Consider the following 18,224-nt stretch of genomic DNA (forward strand, 5'->3'; position numbering starts at 1 on the left):
AGCCAGATGGGCCTTCCTCAGCGTTTTCAGCCAGATGGGCCTTCCTCAGTGTTTCAGCCAGATGGGCCTTCCTCAGCGTTTCAGCCAGATGGTCCTTCCTCAGCGTTTCAGGCCAGATGGGCCTTCCTCAGCGTTTCAGCCAGATGGGCCTTCCTCAGCGTTTCAGCCAGATGGGCCTTCCTCAGTGTTTCAGCCAGATGGGCCTTCCTCAGTGTTTCAGCCAGATGGGCCTTCCTCAGCGTTTCAGCCAGATGGGCCTTCCTCAGCGTTTCAGCCAGATGGGCCTTCCTCAGCGTTTCAGCCAGATGGGCCTTCCTCAGCGTTTCAGCCAGATGGGCCTTCCTCAGCGTTTCAGCCAGATGGGCCTTCCTCAGCGTTTCAGCCAGATGGGCCTTCCTCAGCGTTTCAGCCAGATGGCCTTCCTCAGCGTTTCAGCCAGATGGGCCTTCCTCAGCGTTTCATCCAGATGGGCCTTCCTCAGTGTTTCAGCCAGATGGGCCTTCCTCAGCGTTTCAGCCAGATGGGCCTTCCTCAGCGTTTCAGCCAGATGGGCCTTCCTCAGTGTTTCAGCCAGATGGGCCTTCCTCAGCGTTTCAGCCAGATGGGCCTTCCTCAGCGTTTCAGGCCAGATGGGCCTTCCTCAGCGTTTCAGGCCAGATGGGCCTTCCTCAGCGTTTCAGCAAGATGGGCCTTCTCAGCGTTTCAGCCAGATGGGCCTTCCTCAGCGTTTCAGCCAGATGGGCCTTCCTCAGTGTTTCAGCCAGATGGGCCTTCCTCAGTGTTTTCAGCCAGATGGGCCTTCCTCAGCGTTTCAGCCAGATGGGCCTTCCTCAGCGTTTCAGCCAGATGGGCCTTCCTCAGCGTTTCAGCCAGATGGGCCTTCCTCAGCGTTGACAGCCTCTTTGAATTGAGTATCTTTGAGCCTTAATTGCATACAAGAATCCACCCTTCTAAATAGGGAGTGTTGCGGGTTTTCTGCTTCGGCAGTCTTTGTTTCTCTCAAGATAAGAGAGTACGGTTTTGCCGTTTGTGAAAAAAAGTAAGTAAGTAGCCTTGCCGAGCCATGAGGCCCATAGGTCAGGAGCCTATCTCCTGTTTCTGTAGCGTGAGGCAGCTTGATGTACACCCCCTGGACATGACGCTAGTATGTCGCAGGGACTTAACCCCAATCCAACCCTTGATGCTGAGTGCCAAACAGGGAGGCACTGGTCCCATTTTTTTAGAGTCTTTGGTATGACCCGACTGGGGATTGAACCCCAGCCTCCCAGTCCCAGGGCGGACACTCAACCACAAGGCCACTGATCTGGTGCCGTTTGTGAAGCAAGCTTGTAAATATCTGGAAACCCCCAGTTTAGTTGTATTGTAAATAAGATAAGCGAGACCCTACGGCTATAAGTGTGTTGTTTGTAGAACAAGCTTCAAAAATGTTTTTCCTACCTTGATCTCCTTCCCCCCCAACCCCCCCCCCCCCTTTTCTTATCTGCTTTTTTTGTTTTCTTGCAAAAATAACACGGTGGGAACTATGAACAATAACGAATTTCACCCACATTTTTACTTGAACAGTAACAGTAAACACAAACAGTAAAAAGCTGTTTAATGTGTGCTTAATTTAATTTAATTTGCTTTGATGGGGAAAATAGTTAGATATCTGATGAAGACATTGCACATTGCAAGAGACATTTGGACTAATTATTTGTAAGACCTGTTGTGTTTGTATTGTGTTATAGGTTAGGGTATACTGTGCCAAAATGCAGTTTTCTATGCATTTCAGGGGTACTGTGGGGTTTGACCCTCCTTCTGCAATGTACTCCTTGTTGATTCGTGCATGCACACTGCCGTTCACTTCCTTGTTTGCGGCTGGAAAAGAAGGGTTCATAATCTATAGGGAACTCTCCATGGTTCTGACCAGATGGGCAATGTTCTGTCTTTCATTTCTGACTTCAGCATGCCTCTCGTTTGGAAAGTTAACGCTTCTAGAGAGACTTTAGCGTGACCAGCGCGAGGTAAGAATGGAAGATTATGCCTCCCGGTTTTGTTGGGGAACGGAGGAACCTCCGTCAGTGTTAAACAGAGTCCTCAATTTCCGAAGAGGCCGCAATGCCCCAGTTTCCAGTGAAAGCTGAGCTGGCGGACCCCCTAGCAGGGCAGAGACAGTGAAAGCTGAACTGGCAGACCCCCTAGCAGGGCAGGAGACAGTGAAAGCTGAACTGGCGGACCCCCTAGCAGGGCAGAGACAGCGAAAGCTGAACTGGCAGACCCCCTAGCAGGGCAGAGACAGTGAAAGCTGAACTGGCAGACCCCCTAGCAGGGCAGAGACAGTGAAAGCTGAACTGGCAGACCCCCTAGCAGGGCAGAGACAGCGAAAGCTGTACTGGCGGACCCCCTAGCAGGGCAGAGACAGCGACAGCTGAAACTGGCGGACCCCCTAGCAGGGCAGAGACAGCGAAAGCTGAACTGGCGGACCCCCTAGCAGGGCAGAGACAGCGACAGCTGAACTGGCAGACCCCCTAGCAGGGCAGAGACAGCGAAAGCTGAACTGGCGGACCCCCTAGCAGGGCAGAGACAGCGAAAGCCCTCAAACGAACTACTTCTGGAAAAGGCACTAGGAGGTGATGGGTTTAATGATGTTATTGACTTTTGATATGAAGCCTCTTTTCTTGCTTTTTGAACATTGTTTGAACATTTGTTATTAATAAATGAGGGCTTCCACAAACACGTCTCTGACTCTTGGTGTTGTTCAGTTACCACCCATACACGCACGCACGCACGCACGCACGCACGCACGCACGCACGCACGCACGCACGCACGCACACCACGGTTTCAAGGCCAACTCTCACAATCGGCAGCACCCGACCTCGCCCCCCGTATAAAAAGCTGAAATAAGACAAATGTGTGAAAAATGCATGACAGCATTAGAGCATCTCTTCTCTCCCCCCCCCCCCCCCGCCCGTCCCCATATGGCCATTAAAAACAGTCATGTAATTTTCAGAGCACCTACAACCCCATTCCTGCGTCTATGCCAAGCACAAAGAACATTATTAATATTAATTCCTATAACACTGGCTTGCCAGATGCCCTTCATCACCATGCTCTCTTTCCCTCTCTATCTCTCTCTCTCCTTCCTTCACCTTTATCTCCACCTCGCTCGCCCATTTCTCCCTCTCTCTCCTCTTAGCGTATAGCCGCCGCACTTTTTCCTCCCCCTCCACCTAACCCCTCTCCGCTCTCTTTCCCCCCCTCCACCTAACCCCTCTCCGCTCTCTTCTTCCTTCCCGCTTAATTCACTCACTCTTCCAACGCTTCCCATCTTTATCTGACCCATCCTTTCCCTCCACCACATCCTCCCCCCCCCCCCCCCCCCCCACGTCTCTCCACCACATCCTTTTCTCCCCCCCCCCCCTCACACGCCCCCCCCCCCCTCACGTCTCTCCACCACTAATTGTGTTTCTATCCAACTCCATCGCCCTCTTCTGCTCTCCCTCATCCATCTCACCTCTCTCTCTCTCTCTCTCTCTCTCTCTCTCTCTCTCTCTCTCTCTCTCTCTCTCTCTCTCTCTCTCTCTCTCTCTCTCTCTCTCTCTCTCTCTCTCTCTCTCTCTCTCTCTCTCTCTCTCTCTCCTCTCTCTCTCTCTCTCTCTCTCTCTCTCTCTCTCTCTCTCTCTCTCTCTCATCTCACCCATTTCACCCCTCCCTCTCTCTCTCTGACTCCCCCCCCCCCACCCCCCAACACACACACATTCCTGGTAACAGTGTGTGGGATCAAGGAAGCACAGTGCTGTTTGCATATTAAGCCCTGATTATTCTGACTGCTAGAGGAGTCTGCAATTTCACGCCATACCTGTGCGAAGGATCTGTTAAAAAACACACACACACACACACACACACACACACACACACACACACACACACACACACACACACACACACACACACACACACACACACACACACACACACACACACACACACACACACACACACACACACCAGTGTTCTTATCATTATACCGTAAGCATTTACAGCATTTCAAGTCAGATTGCGGCATCATCCCTTAAAGGTATATTCAGTGATTTCACTTCATTCAAATATCACTTATTTTTTTTGATAATCCTCCCTACTATAGAGTAGTAGGGAGGGGGGGTCAAAAAAACGCTAGTTTCAGTTTTGGTGGCGGGTGGCAAAGCCTTCATCCAATCAGGATGAGAGGGGCCTTCCTCCAATCATGATCGAGTGGGGGCGGGCCTTGGTGCACATGCTGTTGGCCTGTTGCACTGTAGTGCGTGCATGTGCACATTTTGTTACCGGGGCTGACTGGGTGGTTTTCCAAATCACCCAAATCACTGAATGGTCCTTTAAATAGTTTGATGTGTGTTCATTTCATCAGTATATGCGGCTGTGAGCCAATGTGCCTATAATGTGTGTGTACAGTATTTGTGTACATTCAATTGTGTGTGTGCGCACGCACGCGCATGCGTGCAGGTGTGTGGTGTAAACTGCTCAGTTTATGACCACACATCTCAGACCTCAGGATAAAACATAATTTGCGTTCATGTGTTCATTCCCAAATAATAATGCCTCCGAAAATGTCCAATGATCATTGCATTTCTAATGTCATAAAAACAAAACAACCACATATGATTGCATTCTCAAAAGTTTGTTTTGCAAATTATTAGTTGACCATTGTGAGCCCTGAGACTTCCATTCCAGACATAATTCTTTCTAGCCCATTCTGGGCGGGAACCCCTTTTGGTTTTTTAAGCATTATATTATACTTAAGCTATTGAAAAATAGCAGATCTACAAGCTCATAGCGCGGCACCAAGTGCCGCGCTACGAGCTTGTAGCTCTGCTATTTTTGAAATATCGTGAAAATGTGGCGCAAATCTTTATATATATATATATATATATATATATATATATATATATATATATATATATATATATATATATATAGGTACACATATATAGGTATATATAGTATATATATATATAGGTACACATATATAGGTATACATATAGGTATTTCAGAAAACACTAAAAACAGTCATGATTTAGATTTTAAATTTTAAAATTTCGATGCCAGGTCTAAATGGGTTAGGTATAGGCTTTACCTCTTGAATTTCTCAAGCTGCGGTTATGGTTATTACTTTCCGACACACCAGGCTCACCCAGGTGCCAGAGTTTAGCACCGAGTGCCTCGCTCCCAATTACTTTCTGTGAAGCACCGAAGAGGGCGCAGCAGGATCAAGGGAACAGCAGGGCACAGAGGAAGAATCTTTAAAGTCCCCACGGGAATTAAATATCAGAAGTTGGCGTCGAGCACAGCAGCATTACTCTGAGAGTCTGAGTGCTTGTCAGGACAATATCTCACTTAACAGTTTGACGCCACATCACGCGGAACCCGACTTTTAATCAAATTTCCTACGCTGCCTGGATTGTTTTATTACCTTTGGAGCATACGCTGAAGTATTTGGGCATTTGTTCCGTGAAAATCGGGTAAGAAATGGTCCGTCGTCTTGTTATGATGAAACGAGCCAGCGGCCATGACAATGCGAAACGAAACCAGAGTGCAGAGCAAGTTGTAGTCCAAACAAGCCCCCCGTTCACTTGCATTGGGCTCAATTTCCCAGAAGCCCTAGCAGCCCAGCATAAGTATCGATTTCCGGTTTCGTCGTCATAACATGACGCTCTCTCCCCCTGCTCCACGGCAGAGGCGGACTTTTTTTATTATTTTTAATGCGATGCGATTTAGGTTCATAAAACAAATAGCGGGTCTGTCGTATTACGCAGTGGCGCAACACTGGATCAAACAATTCCCGGCACTAGAACTGTTAAATGATAAACTGACAATGCGAGACTTTTAACAGAATCATTTTGAATTAACCCATTTTGACCTGAGATCAGATTCTAAAAATGTCTTCTACATCCTGACAGTTTTTTGAAAAAGCTATGTTTCTATGTCAGTCGTTCTTAGATTTTTCAAAAATAGCAGACCTACAAGCTCGTAGCGCGCCACTCGGTGGCGAGCTATGAGCTCGTAGATCAGCTATTTTTCAATAGCTAAAGCATAACATAATGCTAACACCAAAAGGGGTTCCCGCCCAAAAATTAAGAAAAGGTTTGAGCACCGCTGATTCAGAATGCATTTGTAGATCCTTTGCTTCATTACTCGGATGTCAAATTCCAAACTGATGAAAGATAATTAACTGTATTAGTGTTTGGAGGCACATGTGGCAGGAAATTAGCCTCGCGTAGCGATACTAATAGCACTGCGTTGATATTAGTATTAGCCTCCGTAGCAGTCAAAACCTATACTTTATCGGCCCAAAAAACAGTCCAACAGTTATTGTAGGCTTCAACTACAGTGAGTTGCTTTTATACTTTAAGTTAACAGGTCATGTTAACCATATCGGGTAGGAAAAAAGCATCGCAAAAGGGGAAAGCAGTCAGCTCTGAGCCTTCCAATTCAGATGACGCCAGCAGTGGCTCACCGAGAAGCGGGGCAGCAAAAGGGAGACGCGGCGATTTCGATCTCGGCATTACAAGCTGAATTGCAGAAAAGGCGGTGATCATGTCTAAGATTCAAGCTTCACTTTCGCCTATATAACTGTCAACTGGATGCAGTGTGCAAAAAGCTTGAAAATCACTGACATGGAGGTTTGCCTGTCTGATGATCACAGCGGCAGGTTGGATCGCTTAGAAATGATTGTTGAGGAAAACAAGATTGGTGCGGTTGGCAAAGACGGAACACAGACAGACAAACAGACAGACAAAGAGACAAAGAGAAGTGTGCGTGCGTGCGTGCGTGCGTGCGTGCGTGCGTGCGTGCGTGCGTGCGTGCGTGCGTGCGTGCGTGCGTGCGTGCATAGCTGTGTATAAAGCAGGGAGAAGGAGTATGGGAAAGTATTGGAAAAGGTTTGCTGCAGGTGGAAGAGATAAGTTTCAGAATGTACCACCGCTGCTGTGTACTGTATCTATTACACCTCGAGCACACTGCAACAACTACAACCAAGACATTTAATTAAACGGTTGTTCTCGACCAATTTAGTTTCAAGAGTGCATGTTTTCCTTGTATGAAAACACCCCCCCCCCCCCCCCCCCCCCCCGCCAGCTCAGCCTAGCAGCCTAGTATATGACATAATAATAGGCTACACTATCCATGCCGAGAGTGAATGACAGGCAGAGACAATCATGAATCAGGCAGTGAGGTGCACTGTGACGCAGAACCCCTCACAGTGCAATCAATAGGTAGGATGTGGGCAGATGAAAAGAGAAACGGCTTCATATTGATGAAACAGAGTAGGATGAACAAATAGTATTAACATTATTTGTTGAATGTCCCGTTTTCAACGTTTTTTCACCCTGTCAGGTGAAAAGAAGCGGCTTGAACACTCATGCACTGAAGGAAGCATGAGGTCAGTCCGTTGCTCTCCCCAGGTTGGTGGAGGGAGTGTAGAATGTTAAATGTTTTCACTGTACATTTTTAGCTAACTTCACAGTCAAGTAGGCTGCACACAACATAATAGCATACTACCAGCAAGCAAACAACAATACTAATGCTAAGTTGTATGTCTGGAAGAAGGGGTCACTAATGCTAAGAAATAATTATTAAAAAATAAAATGACTACATGGTCAGCCCAGGTGGTGATGTGTTGTGCTTCTCAGGGAAGAAGTCAGCCATTAACACAATTAAAATAATACACACTTACTGCTATTCACAATATGGAAAGGGGAAATACAAACCCATCTCTTTTAGTGGTTTATGACTAACCCTGTTCTCTTTTATTTCTTAAGTTATTTTTTCTACATCTCCCATCTACCAGAACTGTGGATCTCATGAGGGTTCCCGACTGTGCATCGCATGATTAACTAGTCACCCACACACCCCAGGATAGCCCTTACTATAATCTCCCCAGCAACAGTTTTTATCAGCCAATTTCTTAAATTAGCGTTTGAGTGTGTTCTGGCGCCACCATTGATTTGCTTAGAAAATAACTAGAAAAAACTTTATGTGATTGTTGTAAATATGTTAATTTTAAAAGTCGATTGATGCATGGTCAGAACTTCGATTGAGGATTCAACTGAGAAAATGTAAGTCGAGACTCGAGTCTCTCTGGGGAATTAGAATGAATGCGGTAGCATACCCACAGGTTTCCGGAATTCTACAAAACAAAGATTTTGAAAGATGTTTTTGAAAAAGAGTGTTTTTGCAGATACTGTAAGTCAGTATGGGGCTACCACCAGGTCATGAAATGTTTGTTTGCTATAGAACGATCCTGTTCTTCAAAGCCATCATCGGCAGTTCTGGCAGCCTGCATTTAACACAGTTACAAAAGTGTGTGGTAATTGGTTCTATTTTCTACCACAGCGAGTTAATTCCAATGTGTGCCAGGGTTTAGGTCTCTAATGGGCTATGAACCATCCCACTCAGACCTGAAATTAGATTTTTCTGCATAGAAAGCAGCCAGGAAATCAATTAATTCCCAAAACAAAATAAAAAGCTTTTTATTCTTTATACACAGCCTACAGTAAACTCATGTTGTCTGCGTATTGAGGGAGGGGTGAGTGTTGCTCCTTCACTTCCACACGCGGATTTTCTGGACTGAGGGATAAAATGGGAACACTCTAAACTCCAGACCACCACTGCCCAAAGCCCTGGCCTATAGAGCACCGAAGTCCTGACATCAATTGCTCGTCCCCTCGATTCCCCTGGTTCACGGAAGTAATTTCTCTATGGAGAATAACATGGGCTCATCTTAAAATCGTTTCATATAAGCGTTCAAAAATGAACAAGCTGTCTCTGCGTTATTGTCAGGGAGGTGTCTCTGTATCGTTTACGACAGTCAGTCACTCGTATATGATAGTCTGTTTCTAGCGAAAATGTAATTCAGTAGCAGTAACAATAGTGTTTTCTCTCAGCCAGTTGATTCTTCACATCCATATGAGTGAAGCGGCCTGGATGATTTTTTTTTTCAAACAGTTATTATATGAGGCGATCTAAAATCCCACTCTGGGGATTACAATGCAAATAAAAAAGTACATGAACCCGTGGATGTGCGCCCTCTACCGATATTGACGTCAGACTTCGGTGCTCTATATCATTTTCAATTTTGTACAAAAATAACTGACTTACAAGCCCACAACAACAACAACAACAACAATCGTTGTGAGCTGGCATATTATGTGCTATTTTAGAAAAACACGCTCAAAATAGGGACGCGAGGTTGAAAGCGGTTGGGGCTTTGTAGCCACACGGCACCCTGCTGAGAATGAATTATATCAACCTGAAGCCTTCTCTCTGCTACTGTATGCTACTATGCTTCACTCATGCCGGCGTCTCAATTTCACTACCATCTCAATAGCACAGAAGGCTAAATCGAGTTGACACACTTTTCCAAAAAAAGTAGACGTTTTTGTATGAATGCTTGCCTTGCTCTTCAGCATAAGCAGAATCTTCAACAGTAAAAATAAGCTGCAGATAAGCAATTTGTTCTCGCACTTGGAGCAGCAATCTTTATGTGAACCATGAACCATCCTATTGGAGATCACAACATATCCCATAACATTACAGCTGTTCTTGGTCCACAGAGCAGTTCAGAAACCCCTTGCAGGATGCCTTGTGGGCACCAACATACTGGCTGAGAAACACCACTGTTAGATTATCTCCGATAGCAGCTGGCATTTCCTTATCATGCAGCATTTTGTAACCAACAGTTTGCATGAAGCTCCTTCTGTCGCTGCAGTGATGAAAGTATATTGTGGAACGTCCACATATGGAATTGTGTGCATCTGTTGATGACGACAGATGCCAAGAGTTGAGTCCATTGAAGCGTGGTTCCATATGTTGACGTTCTACAATGTACTTTTGAGATGAACATTTTAATAAATGTTTATCCATAACCAGATGAATGTTTTGGATTCTAGGTTTGAGAATATCCACACAACTTTTCAAGTTACATAGGTTCAGAGTCAGGCACGTCGAAAATGTTTGGCCTTTCTTCCCCCTTCATAAAATATCAACAGCGTATTATTAGATTTCAAAGCATGAACAGCATACAGCACTTTCAGACTGGCTGAAAGATGTGAACACACTGTTATCAACAATACTTAACAGCATGAGAGAGAGGCCGCGTCAACTGTCACCGTAAACACGACAGACGGACAGACAGACAGACAAACCATCCATCCATCTGTATTTGGCGCCCCCCAGTGGTTGGCACCCTGGGAAATTGCCCACTTTGCCAGTGCCTTCCGCGGGCCCTGTTCAGAGTTAAAAGAGAAAGTGAAGAAGCAGTGCACAGTGCACACCAACGAGTCTTTGCAAGGTGCAGACTCAGTCAGGACAAACCAGTATACCAGTAAGTTTATGCCAGTAACCCAGAGCGTGCATGGATGGGTGTGAATAGTAGACAGTCAGTCAATAGAGAGCCATCGCCCTATAGCAGGGGTGCCCACACTTTTTTGACTTGAGGTCTACTTTTAAAATTGCCAGCTCAAGGTGATCTACCAACCAAAAGATAATTATCCCTTTGCTTAAAATACTCAAAATATGTACCGAATATGGCGAATAAATAAATAACATTAAGGCATTAGGACTTTCAAAATCTAGGTTTCAAAATCAATTCTATTTATTTATCTTTTCAGTTTCCCCGCATTGCAAAGAAGAGACTTAATTTCCTGTTAACATTTTCATAGACCTGGTTGCTTGTTTCTCTCAGTCACGAAATGTGGCAACCGTCAAAGCTAGTCCTAGTTTGTTTTAGTTGTGATGCATGGGTGATGGCATCATGATGCTACCGCACAGACCACACAGACTACCGTGGAGGCGCGGACCCCCACGCAGACTATCGCGGACCCCCACGCAGACTATCGCGGACCTCCGCGGGGGTCCGCGTCGACCTCCGCGGGGGTCCGTGCCGACCTTTTTAGGCTTCTTTGCCGCGCGCATCTTGCTATATGAACAATGATGGATAGATATCCTTTTAATTTGTTTGTTTAACAACAGAACAGACCCGACGTTCTCCTTCAAAGCCACCGGCGCGCCGCCGCCTGCCCGAGGCGAGGATTGTTTTTCTTTTTTCATGGCAAGGCCAAGCGGTCTACCTGCGCAGCGCTTGCGATCGACTGGTCGACCGCGATCGACGTAATGGGCACCCCTGCCCTATAGGAACCAGAGAATCCACCAGTCAAACCAAACTACAACCAGAGAAGAATAAAACTGCTAAATCATGGCCATGCAGGTCTCTGTAGAATAGGTTGTTGTTGTTCATTATGCACAGGCAAAATCACTTACAGCAGAATATAATGTGAACACATGTCAATACCTTCTAAATTACAAATTTGCAACTTTGGGAAATACGTCATACATATACATATGTGTAGCATAGTATAGCATAGCATATATGTATAGTTTATATGTATAGTGTCATTATATAGATATGTTCTAGTTACGTTCTTAGCTTATGCATGTTTCATGATAAATGCATTTATATTTATGTGATGTATTCCCATGCTTTTTTGTTCTTGCTTAATGTACGTAAATCGCTCTGGATTAAGAGAGTCTGCTAAATGCCTAAATTGTAAATTGTAAATGTAAGTCAGAATTACCAGTATTTGCCCAGCACCCCTAGGCCTGGATGTTAACGCTATGTGTTTATGTTTGTTTATGTTTATTGAAGGATCCCCATTAGAGACACATGACTGAGCCTCTAGTCTTCCTGGGGTCCTGACGTGAACGAGTCCCGAACATGTCATGAATGGGTGAGGTCACAGATAGGCTAGCCTGAAAGAGACATAGGGCTATATCTTGCGCCACCCCTTAACCCTTATCCCTAAACTAATTTTCCATTTTTTACTATTTTAAAAAACCCTTTAAAATAGTTAAAATAGCCGATTTGCAAGCTCACAATGTTTCGATGTAGATCGGCTATTTTAAAATGTTTTTCAAAATAGTAAAAAATGGCAAATACGTGTAGGGATAAGGGATAAGGGTGGCGCAAGATGGAGCCCCTATGGTTTTCTGGGCATAGAGGGGCGGACAATGTCCTGGGCCGGCTGAGACAGCCCGGGACTTCCTATTGGCTCACCAATCTATGTGCTCACCTCCCCACACCCCTCTGTAATACAAGTGTATTGCATCAAATACGCGCACACACACGCACACGCACACATACACACACAGGGCCGGATTTACCGTTGGGCTAGGGTGGGCTGCAGCCCTGTCCCCAACTTTGTGTGAAGAGGGCAAACTGACCGACTGTGAAAAGTGGACTGGTTAAGTAATCAATTGTCAGGTGTGGGGTTGCCGGCAATCAATTGGCTGAGGCAGAGGCTGGAAATTGCACAGGTGAGGGCGACTTGGCCTCATTAGGCCCACTGGCACTGGCCCACTGACCAGAGCCTTTTGTGGTGGTTCTGGAGAACCGTGGGTCCGACCGACTCGATACCGGACACTGCACTCCCTGCGGGGGTGTGGAACGTGTGTGTCGAATTTGAAGTCGGTGGGGCAAACGGTTCTCGAGTTACGTGCATTACAACCGTACACACACGCAGACAGACACACACAGAGACGTGGTGCATTTATTGTAGGAGCTGCTCTGCTGTCTGCACAGCAGACAGTGCCTGCTGTGTTGTGGAGTAGCTGTAGAAAGCCCTATAGCCTGCCATGCACAGTGACTACCCCAAAATGACACCAAAATAAATAAAAATACCCCCAATATTTTGCTGTAAAACTGGCAACTGCATTAGTGCAATATAGGCGCCTTAACAGACGACGTCACACTGATAAGAAACAGCATGCATGCGCATAAAGGCAGCAGAAGAACACCACCTCTCATAAGATGCAATGGAAAAGTTCTAACTGCACTCACGTGTAAGAAATGCCCCATCAAACTTTCAGATGCTGTTTTTCTCCCAGTGTGGAGGAAGAATGATTAGGATTTTTATTGTGATCTCTCCCCCTTGAAATATATAGTCCTTGGTTTCTGTTGTGTTTGAACAATAATAGCAATTCAAAACAATTGTCCTCAAAACCACACCTCCAGTCGCTGTCATAAGAACGGGAGGTGCGCTCATGAACACGGCAGCAGAGCCTGATTGTCCATGGCTGCACGCGCACCTGCAGCCCATCAAGTATCATTTATGCTTCGTCCCGTGATGGTGTCGCGCACGCAGACCGATGTGAGCTTGTATATCAGCTGTTCTCTGTGCGCAACACTGTTGCGCTTTGAAGTATAAATGTCTCCTAGGGTGCATCACACTAGCCAACACACAAGAGGAGGTTGAATGGACTGAAACCAGTGCTCCCCAAAACAACAGGTTTTGAGATCTGTTGGGAATTGATTACATGAAACAGTCACCCGTGTGCCCAGACCCAATGTTTGTAAACAAAGAATTGGTCTATTAGTGGCTGTACTCTGTACTCTTGCTCATCTCTCTTACTGTGATTTTATTATTAGAGCACATTGTGAAATATTTTGCTGTAAAACTGCATTAGTGCACTACTGGCTAGTGGCTGCATTCATTCAACGACCCGTCCGTCTGTCCGTCCGTCCGTCCGTCCGCCCGCCCGCCCACCTCTCTCTATTGGGGTGGCTGGGTACCCCAAAATCACAGCAAAATTAAAGCAAAATACCGCAAATGTTTTCGCACCCGGGCAACCCAGGGGGGACCTTGAAATTCTGTCTAGCCCAGGGGCCCTTGGGAGAGTAAATACGGCCCTGCACAGTCACACACCCACACACGGAGACACACACACACACACACACGCACATCAAGCAGAAGTGGAGAGCAAAACAGGGAGTACAGCTCGGCGCCACAACACTCCATTTGTGACTCTCTTCTCATCTCATTCCAACTGCAGCAGAGAAGAGAGACAGAGAGGAGAGGAAGAACAGGAGCTAGACGAGATCAGAGGGGAGGAAACAAGAGGGAAAGAAATGGAGGGTGAAATGAGGCTGTGTGAGAGAAATGCACACTCAAATCCACAATGTCCATTTCAAATGGACCAGTAAGTGTCCAGTACAACATACTGTACTGTAGATTGTATTACGATATAGGGGAAAGAAGAATGAAAGTGCCCCTCGGGGCACAGGTCTCCACCAGGAGGATAGGATCGTTTGTGACGTAACAGTATATTCAAAATGCTTAGTAATGTTTTGAAGATGAATGCATGTTGTGTTTTCAATAAATGCCATCATCAGTGCCCATACCCTATAGGTGGGGTTGGCAAAAGGGCCTTTCTGTGTGGAGTTTGCATGTTCTCCACGTGTCCCTGTGTCCCCTAAGGTAGGTACCCTCACAAAAACATGCAGTAATCCTGGTCTCTAAACTGCTTCCCCCTGGCCAGCCTGATGGAGGGGAAAGGAACTGGTTCCTTCCATGCGCTACATCCAACATGCATGGGAAACTACCCCCTGCAGTGACAACTATGTGGGGGTTGGCCTGGGCCATGGCTCAGTGGTCCAGGCACCTTGGCTGGTAATCCAGTCTGGCAGTGTGCCGCGGGTTCGACTCCCGACCCCGACGGCCTTTACTGCATGTCTTCCCCCCCCATCTCTCTCCCCATTTCGTGTCAGCCTACTGTCTGTCCCTCCATAAAATATATAAAATAAAGGCGAAAACCACAAAAAAAAACATTTAAAAAAACTAGGTGGGGGTTGGGGGGCTTGGGCCCTCGAATAATTTGTAGACATTGAGAGCGTTTACACATGAAGGATATTCCAATTTCCAACTGGAAAAAGCTGTATAACAGGAATTGGCCTGTTATAGTGCCACCGTGAGGCTGATTTGAGGGAATGTGCATGTATAATTTCACGGAAATCGCACGCTGTGTTCATGATTTGTGGCATTTTGTTCGAAACTGACCAATCCTGCGAGCTTGGAAGCCAATCTTGTTGATCACATGACTATAGAGATAGTATACTGATTTGCGTGATGTATGGAAGGTGTACGAGAAATGTAATGAAAAGTGTTTAGCAAAAATCTGCCTCGTGGTGGTGCTATAATTCTGAAGAATTTGCATGGGGGCATCCAGGGAGTGTGTGAGTGTGCAAAGTTTTGCATCGGCAGGAGAGAGAGAGAAAGAGAGAGAGAGAGAGAGAGAGAGAGAGAGAGAGAGAGAGAGAGGGGGGGGGGGTATCTTGTGAGGACTTTCCAACCGTATGTTGGAAAGAGGAGACAGTGAAAGGGCCGCAACCAAATACATCGGGCCAGGACACCAATTTCATCCAATCAGGAGAGAGAAGTCATAAATGATACAGGATAATCAAGTGAAATTGGATGTTCTCTCTCTTTCTCTCCGCCTGCTTCCAAGTAAAGGAGGGCAGCAGAGGAGACACATTAGGACATGTAGAGTGAGAACGTGCGGGACGGATGAACGAAAAGAAGGAGAGAGTGGGGGAGAGGAAGAGAGAAAAGAGAAACAGATCCAATAACCAAAAATAGAGGGTGCAAGAAGGAAGCTAATGAGTACACTCAGAGGTTCGCTCGGTTGCTGTGGCAATGTGCAGGCTTGTCGCTTCAAGCCCCAAGACACACGCGCACGCACGCACGCACGCACGCACGCATGCACGCACACGCACTTATTGCCTAAGGCAAAAATACAAACGTATACTAGTGTAGACCCAATAGGCGAAGCGTCACTAAGATGCATCCATCCTGTGATCTCTGCCAGTTGGAAGGAGATGAAGTAGAGTTTGGAAGAGTGAAGAGCTAGGAGAGCTGCTAAAAATACTACTGAAAACACAGCCGGAACCCCGGACATGCATCCATGCTGGAGTGGAGCGCCATGGAGATCAGTTGGTTGTCAGCCCGGTTTTACGTACTGTATATGCCACTGTACGATGGCCTATGAGCTCACAAACTTATTGCAAAATTAGCCAATCTATAAGCTCAACTTTTCTGTTACCATTTTTTTTTAAATAATGAATATAAAAGCTCACATGCTTACAAGCATATAGGCTATTTTAGCAATTTCTTACAAAGGTTTTATTCATTTCCTTGAAAACGTATATTTTGGAGTTATGAGGTTTCCTCCGGACAGCAGAGATATAAAGTAAGACGGGTGCTGACAACCTATATCATTAGGTTCCCACAAGTTGCATCGTCGTCTTGTGTAAAATAATACACAGCAGGTTTGAAAGTGATTCATTGTGGGGTGTCTGTAGTGCTTGTGCAATACAAATTCAGTTTTCAATATATAAAGTAAGCCTACTGTAGGGGTTTCTTGATGGTTGAATGCCCTTAATTCTGGTGTTGCCATTGTCAACACTTTCAGGGATATGATATGAAAGAAAAATAATGCACAGATGCAAGTACTGCTATGCAATATCCGTTGAGACATTGTACTGGGGAAATGGATTGAAAAAGAGTCACGCTGCAATCTAAGACTCAAAGAACAAATAAACATTTCAACAAGTCCTTAACAGGTCATATAAACTATATGGTTCCTAGTTTTCTGGCTGTTGATAATAATATCAGTGAATATTAATTCAACTCACTTCTAGTTGGACAACTTGAATATTTCATGGGTAGAACTGGAACTAATGGACTGAAAATGTGGGCTTAATGAAAAGAGACAACCCGCCACCAGGAACACTATAGGTTTTTATTCTATGTTATTTCTCCAACGTGGTCTCTGAGTCCTATACCCAGTGTCAATATTGTTCTCAAAATGAAGGGGTAGAGTCAGGATAGACATGTTCATTAACCCATTTTGGGCGGGAAGCCGGGAACCCCTTTTGGTGTTAGCATTATGTTATGCTTTAGCTATTGAAAAATAGCAGATCTACAAGCTCATAGCGTGCCACCGAGTGGCGCGCCACGAGCTTGTAGGTCTGCTATTTTTGAAAAACCGAAGAACGACTGACATAGAAACATAGCTTTTTCAGAAAACTGTCTGGTCAGTGGGATATTGTGGTGACACACGTACAGGACATTGAGAACACATAGGACTCAGCTGCATGGACGCTTGCATGGAACTCAGGGAAGACACTGTGATGGAAAGTTTCCAGATGACCACCCTCAGACTAGAGGTCATGAACACTGACCCTGGAAGGTCCTGCCTGTGGCACAACAAGGTGGTGACACTGTCTTCTGCAGTAACCTACATTCTACACTCTATATGTTGTGCAGCAGGTGAACATGTGCGTGTGCTGCGTGCGTGCGTCACGCTGCACATGCCCTCCTCAGGGGTCTAATGAGGTCCACAGAGCAGGTGTTGACAACACCACACACACACACAGCTTTGACTTTTAGAGGGTGAAACAGACGTCACATTGAGAAGGCCATGTCTCATACCTCCATACTACGCATGCGCGTACTACGCATGCGCGTACACGCACGCACGCACACGCACGCACGCACGCACGCACGCACGCACGCACGCACGCACGCACGCACGCACGCACGCACACACAGCCAGTAAAAAAGAAAAAAAGGAAGCACAGCACCTCTCAATCTCTGTCTCCCCATCATGAGTTCAACATAAAGAGAGAGGACTGATAGCATCATTAGAGTTCAAAGTTAAAAACACAAAATATGTTGGCCTGGTCTCACACATCAGCAGTAGCAGTAGCATAAACCCTGTTCACTGGCTTGAAATGCTGGCAATTTACTGGTGTATTTAAATGAATGCATGAATGTGCGCTGATTTTGCCTCAATGGCAAATCACGTCAGGCTACCTAGTCAAATACCTGCATTGTTATTGCGGCACATATTTGTGAAAGTACAACACACCAGGACTGGGGCAAAAACAATCCACCCCTTTCGGCCGTTCTGGCCTGGTGGAGATCATGAATGGACACATTTAAAATGGCTGCGTTAAAATTTGTATATATAACTAAAGGCGTGTAAGCATCTAGCACATTAATTGTTACTTGTTAAAACAATAGCAATAATAACACTTACAGAAGATTATACCCCCAATGTTACACACAGTGCTAACTTATCCATTTGTATAACTACGAAATTTCCGCAGGACAATGGCAACACTTAACGGACACCTTCGTTTCTCCCAAAGCCAAGAACATCAGCCGAGAACCTACAAGCTCACAACGTGACGCATGCATCCGCATCGCTTTGAGAGCTTATATGTCGGCTATTCTTGGCGCGCGACACTGTGGTACGAATGGGGCTTAAGCCATTTTGGGCGGGAACCCCTTTTGGTGTTTTAAGCATTATGTTATACTTTAGCTATTGAAAAATAGCAGATATACAAGCACAT

General features: G+C 45.8%; 1 protein-coding gene across 4 annotated transcripts in view; it reads right to left on the minus strand.

Moving 5' to 3' along the window:
* Positions 1-18,224, minus strand: part of cnih3 (cornichon family AMPA receptor auxiliary protein 3) — a 150,890-nt gene that overhangs the window by 81,118 nt on the left and 51,548 nt on the right. The window lies entirely within an intron of this gene.

Source organism: Electrona antarctica (assembly GCF_951216825.1).
Source record: "Electrona antarctica genome assembly, chromosome: 17".
Taxonomy (NCBI): domain Eukaryota; kingdom Metazoa; phylum Chordata; class Actinopteri; order Myctophiformes; family Myctophidae; genus Electrona; species Electrona antarctica.